The sequence below is a fragment of the Grammomys surdaster genome, unplaced genomic scaffold, assembly GCF_004785775.1.
Source record: "Grammomys surdaster isolate TR1022 unplaced genomic scaffold, NIH_TR_1.0 190, whole genome shotgun sequence".
Classification (NCBI taxonomy): Eukaryota; Metazoa; Chordata; class Mammalia; order Rodentia; family Muridae; genus Grammomys; species Grammomys surdaster.
The window spans coordinates 7,367,014-7,374,847 of record NW_021604635.1 but is presented as its reverse complement, the minus strand read 5'-3'; the positions used below and the strand labels follow the sequence as shown (position 1 = coordinate 7,374,847).

Below are 7,834 nucleotides of genomic sequence, written 5' to 3'. Positions count from 1 at the left end.
ACCAGCTCCTGGTTTTGTTGATTCTTTGTATAGTTCTTTTTGTTTCTATTTGGTTGATTTCAGCCCTGAGTTTGATTATTTCCTGTCATCTACTCCTCTTGGGTGTATTAGCATCTTTTTGTTCTAGGTCTTTCAGGTGCATTTTCAAGCTGCTAGTGTATGCTCCCTCCAGTTTCTTTTTGTAGGCACTTAGAGCTATGAATTTTCCTCTTAGCACTGCTTTCATTGTATCCCATAGATTTTGGTATGACATGTCATCATTTTCATTAAATTCTAAAAAGTTTTTAATTTCTTTCTTTATTTCTTCCCTTACCCGATTATCAGTGAGTAGGGTGTTGTTTAGTTTCCATGTGAATGTGGGCTTTCCATTGTCTTTGTCTTTTTTGAAGACCAGCCTTAGACCATGGTGACCTGACAGGATGCAGGGGATTATTTCAATTTTTTTTATATCTGTTGAGGGCTGTCTTGTGCCCGATTACATGGTCTATTTTGGAGAAGGTACCATGAGGTGCTGAGAAAAAGGTATATTCTTTTGCTTTAGGGTGAAATGTTCTACAGATATCACTTAAGTCCATTTGGTTCATAACTTCTGTTAGTTTCACTGTATCTCTATTTAGTTTCTGTTTCCATGATCTATCCATTGCTGAGAGTGGGGTGTTGAAGTCTCCCACTATTATTGTATGAGGTGTAATGTGTGCTTTGAGCTTTAATAAGGTTTCTTTTATGAAAGTCGATGCTCTTGTATTTAGCGCATAGATATTCAGAATTGAGAGTTCATGTTGGTTGACTTTTCCTTTGACAAGTATGAAATGTCCTTCCTTATCCTTTTTGATAGCTTAAAGTTGAAAGTCGATTTTCTTGAATATTTGAATGGCGACTCCAGCTTATTTCTTAGGGCCATTTTCTTGAAAAATTGTTTTCCAACCTTTTACTCTAAGGTAGTGTCTGTCTTTGTTGCTGAGGTGGGTTTCCTGTAAGCAACAAAAAACTGGGTCCTGTTTGCATATCCAGTCCATTAGCCTATACCTTTTTATTGGGGATTTGAGTCCATTGATGTTAAGAGATATTAAGGAAAGGGTGTTGTTGCTTCCTGTCATTTTTGCTAATACTGGAGACATCATTTGTGTGGTTATCTTCTTTTGGGTTTGATGGAAGAGGAATATTTTCTTGCTCTTTCTAGGGTATGATTGCCCTCCTTGTATTGGAGCTTTCCTGCTATTATCCTTTGTAGTGCTGGGTTTGTGGGAAGATACTGTGTAAATTCGTTTTTTTTTTTTCATGGAATATCTTGGTTTCTCCGTCTATGGTAATTGAGTTTTGCTGGGTATAGTAGCCTGGGCTGGCATTTATGTTCTCTTAGGGTCTGTATGATATTTGTCCAGGATCTTCTGGCTTTTACAGTATCTTGTGAGAAATCTGGTGTAATTCTGATAGGTTTGCCTTTATATGTTAGTTGGCCTTTTTTCCTTGCTGCTTTTAATATTCTTTCTTTGTTTCGTGCATTTTGTGTCTTTATTATTATGTGACGGGAGGTATTTCTTTTTTAATCTAGTCTGTTTGGCATTCTGTAGGCTTCTTGTGTGATTATGGGCATCTCATTCCTTAGGTTAGGGAAGTTTTCTTCTATAATTTTGTTGAAGATATTTATTGGCCCTTTAAGTTGGGAATCTTCACTCTCTTCTATACCTATTATCCTTAGGTTTGGTCTTCTCATTGCGTCCTGGATTTCCTGGATGTTTTGTGTTAAGAGCTTTTTGCATTTTGTGTTTTCTTTGACAGTTGTGTCAATATTCTCTATGGTATCTTCTGCATTTAAGATTCTCTCTTCTATCTCTTGTATTCGGTTGGTGATGCTTGTGTCTATGACTCTTGATTTCTTTCTTAGGTTTTCTGTCTCCAGGGTAATCTCCCTTTGTGATTTCTTCATTGTTTCTACTTTCATTTTTATGTCTTGGATGGTTTTATTCATTTCCTTCATCTTTTTGTTTGTGTTTTCTTGTAATTCTTTAAAGGATTTTTGTGTTTCTTTAAGGACTTCATCCTGTTTATCTGTGTTCTCAATTTTTTTGATAGTGTTATTTATGTCCTTCTTAAAGTCCTCTATCATCATCATTAGAAGTGATTTTATATCTGGGTCTTGCTTTGCTGGTGATATGGGGAGTTCAGGACTTACTAATTTGGGAGAACTAGGTTCTGATGATAGCAAGTACCTTGGGTTGCTGATGTTTATGTTCTTGTGTTTGCCTTTTGCCATCTGGATCTCCTTTGTGCTATCTGTCCTGTCTCTGACTGGAGCCTGTCTTTCCTATTATCTAGGTTGTGTCAGAACTGTTTGGGATGGGTTTTGCTGCTGGGGTTAGAGCTGAGGCCCAAGATCTGCTCAGTGCTCGGACCCAGACAGGAAGGAACCCGTGCTCCGGGCTAGGAGTGAATTCCTGGGTCCCAGTAGGTCCCAGTTGCTCCCTGTATGGGGCAAGTAATGCCACCTCCCAGCCTAAGATGCTGCTTGAGTTAGAGCTCCTGAGAGCCCTGCTTCCTCTGGGTTCTGTGAGGTTGGGTGCAGAGCTGACTCCTAGGATCTGCCGAGTGCTCGGGCCCAGACCGGATGGAGCCCATGCTCTGGGCCAGGAGTGAATTCCTGGGTCCCAGTGGGTCCCTTTTACCCCCTGTTTGAGGCAAGTGTTGCTTTTTCCTTATGTGGGATGCTGCCTGAGTTAAAGCTCCTGGGAGTCCCACTTTCTCTTGGTTTTCTGAGGTTGAGTACAGAGCTGCCGCCTGGAACCTGATCTATGCTCAGGCCCAGACCAGAAGTCCCTTAACTACTGCTTCTTAACTGCAAAATAGCACTTATAAACAACACATGTACATATATACATATGTACATACATACATACATACATACACACAAATACACTGCTTCTGTCAGTTCATGATTGAAATATACTTTTAAACTTCATTTTTACTGATACTATTGTATTTTCTCTGGTTTTAAGATACCTTAGAGTTTATTTTCCTATATGGCTTATTAGCCTATAACATTTTCTCAAGATCCTATTATAAGACCTTTAGTCTTTTTTACTCTTAAATTCTCTGCATTTCCCATGAAAATTGTTCAAAATTCTGTTATCTCTGGGCTGAGGAGATGGATTAGAATCGAAAGCCCTTTGATTACAAACATTAGAGCCTGAGTAGGATCTGAGCATGCTCACAAAAGCTTGTGGTAGTAGCATTTGTAATCTTACTGCTGAAAGGAGTAGGCAGGAGATTGGGGATATTTATTGGTCAGCCAGTCTATCTAAATTAGTGAGCTTCAAGGTCGGTGAGAGACCTTGACCCACAAAATAAGTGGAAGGCTAATAGAGAAAGCTATCTGGGGTTGACCACTAGCCTCTACATACATGTAAACAGGTAATCCACACACAAATATTCATTCAAATGCATATAAACCATGCATGGTGAGGGTTATGCAGGCATTCATATAAAAACTGGTTTTAATGCTATACTATACTTCCTCTAATCATTGATTAATTAATAATATTTTACAAGTGAACACATTAACATAACTCATTGATTGATATGTGATACTATCAATATAACACTTCAAATCTTAGCAAATTTCATGTTAGCTTTATTCTGTTTAATAAATGGCCAGCAACCACTATCGGTTCCTTTGTTTAGTGTTTTGAATGTGCTCTTCACTAAAATAATGTCTGGAAACAAGAATTTGTGAAATAAGTTGATCTAAAAACATAAGACAGTCATCACACTCTGGGATCAGCAAAATAAATGCTTCTCCCAAGCTGCCCGACACACATATGTTCGAGCTGAGATAAACATGCACACACCTCAATTACAGCCAAAAGTTTCTTGAGAGACAAGTGGCAGGGAGCAATGGAGCTGAAAGCAATGTGACAACACTGTGGCACACAATGGTGAGAAACAACTCAACCCTGTAATTAATTTCTATCATTAAAGTCCCATCAATATCACTTAGCTGGGTGCCTCTGACAGGATGGAAATATTACCTGGAGACAAATTTCCTACTTCAAAGGTTATAGCACTGTTTACACATGTACTTTGGAATAAATTACAAAACTGTGAAAAATATAGAAGGCTTTGCATGTAACTGAAGAATGTGTTGGCACAACGTAAATGTATTTGCTTTACTTGGTCTGTGAATATAAAGCACAACAATTTCTGTCCCTACATGAAAATGAAGAGGTTTGTATTCACAAATGGACTTAGTAAACAATGCATCAATTTTTTTTAAAGTTATAGAGGTTTCCATTTTTCTGCCTACGATGATTAATGCCAATGAAGTATGCAAAATATCTGCAGCTGAGGTCACTTACAGAAGGCTTTGACAAAACAGATTCAGATTACTCAGGAGCTACTTGACTAAATGAATGAACAATAGACAAAGTAGAAAGGAAAAAAATTCTTCCTGAATGTATGCCTATTTTGCTGAAGAAAGTAAAACTTCACGGCAGAGTGAGCTTCAACAAAGAATTTAACTCGGGAGATACTGAAATTTCTTTATTTTGTACTTATATATTTCTTTTTATTGAAATATAATTTTTCTTGTATAGTTAGTCCTTATTATGGTTTTCCCTCTCTCTTTCCAATTTCTGTATATCTTCCTTCCCATCCAGATCAATATTATTAAAACTAACACAGTAGAATTGGACAAAGCAAACAAGCAGAATGAAATACGCCCAAGAGAAGGCACAAGAAACACTCTTAGGAGTCCCATAAAAACCACTAAACTGGAAACCATAATATATTCCCAAAGAATCTCTGGTGTAAAAAGGAAGAGTATATATGATAAACATATCTAACAAAAAAATTTTAAAAATAATAAATAAAAGATTTTTTTAAAAGGAGAGGAAAAACTCCAACATGACTTCATGAGACAAGGAACCTCCAAAGGTGCTATTGAGTTCATTTTCTGTTGGCATTGACTACTGGGCAGCTAGCTTATGCTTAAGAATAGGTTTTCTTCCCCAGTAAGACTCCTTTAGAGGAAACTCAAGTTTCATTTACTGTTAGTTATCAGTTGGAGATTGCTTATAAGTTAGTTATGAAAGACTGTGTCCACTTCTCCTTTAAGCTCAAGGCTCCCATCTGGTGCAGACCAATGCAGGCCCTGTGCATGCCTCAGTTTCTTGGAGTTCTTAAGAGAGATAGTAATGTTGAGCTGTGGTTCTCAACCATGTAGTTGTGACTTCAGCCATAAAATTATTTTGTTGCTCCTTCACAACTATAACTTTTCTACTATTATGAATAATAATGTAAATATTTCATAGGAAGATATCTTATTTGTAACCCCCAAAAGGTCATGACCACCAAGTTGAGAACCACTGATTTAGGGGGTTTTGTTTTCTTGGTGTCATTCATCCCCTCTATATCTTACTCTTTTTGCTTCTTCTTCCATGGGGTTTCCCATCCCAAGATGGTTCACCTGAAGGAGACATTCAATTTAGGGCTAAGTGTTTCAAGGTCTCCCATTCTCTGCATATTGGCTAGCAATGGGTCTCTGTATTTGTCTCCATCTAACTCAGGAGGAAGCTTTTCTGATAATGACTGAGCAAGGCACTGATCTATGAGTATGGTACAGTGTCATTAGGAATTATTTTATTGCCACTTTTTAAAGGTATCTTGTTTTTACCTTAGGCTCCTGGACTATCTAGTGTCAGATTATCAACTAAGCAGTGTCAGGTCTGAGTTCCACGTTGTGGTGTGGGTCTTAAGTCAAATCAGATATTGGTTGCGTACTCCTATATGTTCTGCAATGTCATATCTTGCAGAGAGGGCACATTTGTGTGCATCAAAGGTTTGTTGGCTGGGTTGGTGTTTACAATTCTCCCATATTATTTGGCAGAAAATCTTCCTTTACCAACAACAGTAGCATGCGAAGATGAAGGCTCTATGTAGGCTCAAGCTCAACTTCTCCATGTTCAATGAGTTGTGTATGAGATGTCTACATTAATGGAGTTTTGCTTTTCATCAATTTATGGAGAACAACCTATGCTGTTTACAACAGCAAGGATTGTTTGGAGGTTCCTATATAAACCTCTTGGTCAAAAATTCAATTAGATGCAATGCAGTACTGGTACTAGATGCTTAATTTGGTGACCACAGATGTTCAGTTAGGGCTCTATACCCCCATTATTTGGCAATTTCATTTAGATCTCCTTTGGATAGATAGATGATAGATAGATAGATAGATAGATAGATAGATAGATAGATAGATATAGAGATATTTAAGGAAGCTCCTCTTGCATTAGTTTTCCATAGGATCAGTTAAATGGTCCTTAATAGAATATTAGCTGTCTTTATAATCTCTCCTCTGCCCCCACCTACCTGCTTCCAATTGATCCTCACATTCCATCACACCTCATCCCTTCATAACTATTTTATTTCCTTTTCTCAGGGAGAATTATCTGCTCCTACTTAGTCCCTTCCTCTATCCCTAACTTCTGTAGTTCTATGGATTATAGCTTGATTATCATTGACTTAACAGCTAATAACCAGATACACAGACAAAAATGTATGTGTGTGTGAGTGTTGAATGTATATTTCAGTTAAAATTAAAACTAATTTTAAGAATATTACCTATCATTTTAGAAACTGAACCTTGAAGCTTTTTGCTTCCTCTTTCCAGCCAGCACTGAGCGATGGGCATCTCTTAAGACAACTTGCACAAGCACAGCAAGATAGGAAGTAAGAGAAAGCCCTTTCACAAGAAATGGAAGTATTAGCTGGAATGTCCTGCTGCCAACACTATGAGTGGCTTTTCGCTCATACACACAGTCTGAGTTGGAGGAGGCAATAAGATGTACCATGCCATGAGATTGGATGTGGGAACTTTCCTTGGGGCTCTGAGTGTTGTACTCGCAAAACAAGGTTCATTGATGGTGTCTACAATGCATCCATTAATGAGCTGGTTGGAATCAAGACTCTAGTGAAGAACTGCATTGTGCTTGTTGACAGCACACCATACTAGCAGTGGTACAAGTCTCACAACACACTGCTCCTGGGCTACAAGAAGTGGGCCAAGCTGACTTCGGAGAAGGAAGAGATTTTAAACAAAAAATGATCAAAGAAAATTCAAAAGAAATACAGTGAAAGGAAAAAGAATTTCAGCAGTCTTTTGGAGAAGAAGTTCCAGAAGGGCAAGATTTTCACCTGTATTGCCTCAAGACCAGGCCAGTGTGGCAGAGGAGATGGTTGTGCACTAGAAGGCAAGGAGCTAGAGTTCTATCTGTTGAAGATGAAAGTCCAGAAAGGCAAATAAACCATCATTCATAGCCTATATAGTAGCGGTGTTTGTTGTTCTATATTTTAAAAAAATGAATACTACCTATTGTATCTCAAACAGCAAATATATATATATATCAGTTGAAAATATATATGTCAGTTAAATTAAAACTAATTTTAAGAATACTACCTGTTGTATCTCAAACATATATATAATATGTTTTTGTATATATATTATATGTATATATAAATTATGCATATATGCATATATTATAATATATATACATATATATAAATAAAATATTAGGTCTGTTCTGAACTTTATTCTCATGCAAACAACAAATTAACCATTATCTACATCTGATTTTCAAATTATATTTATGCCTTGGCAATAAACCAAAGCTACAGCAATAACAGTAACACTAAACTTTGCTTTTGGCATATGCAAGAAAATAGAAGGAAGAAACTCTCTTCAGCATAAAAAATTGTAAAATGTTTAAAATATGACAAGTTGCTCATAACACAGAGACTCATATTTTTTGTTCAAATTGCCCTTGGGGCATCAACTTCATTA

At 37.2% G+C, this 7,834-nt stretch overlaps 1 pseudogene; it reads left to right on the top strand.

Annotated features, from left to right (window-relative positions):
* Positions 1-6,677: 6,677 nt before the first annotated feature.
* On the top strand, positions 6,678-7,297 carry LOC114622576 (annotated as a pseudogene).
* The last annotated feature ends 537 nt before the right edge of the window (positions 7,298-7,834 follow it).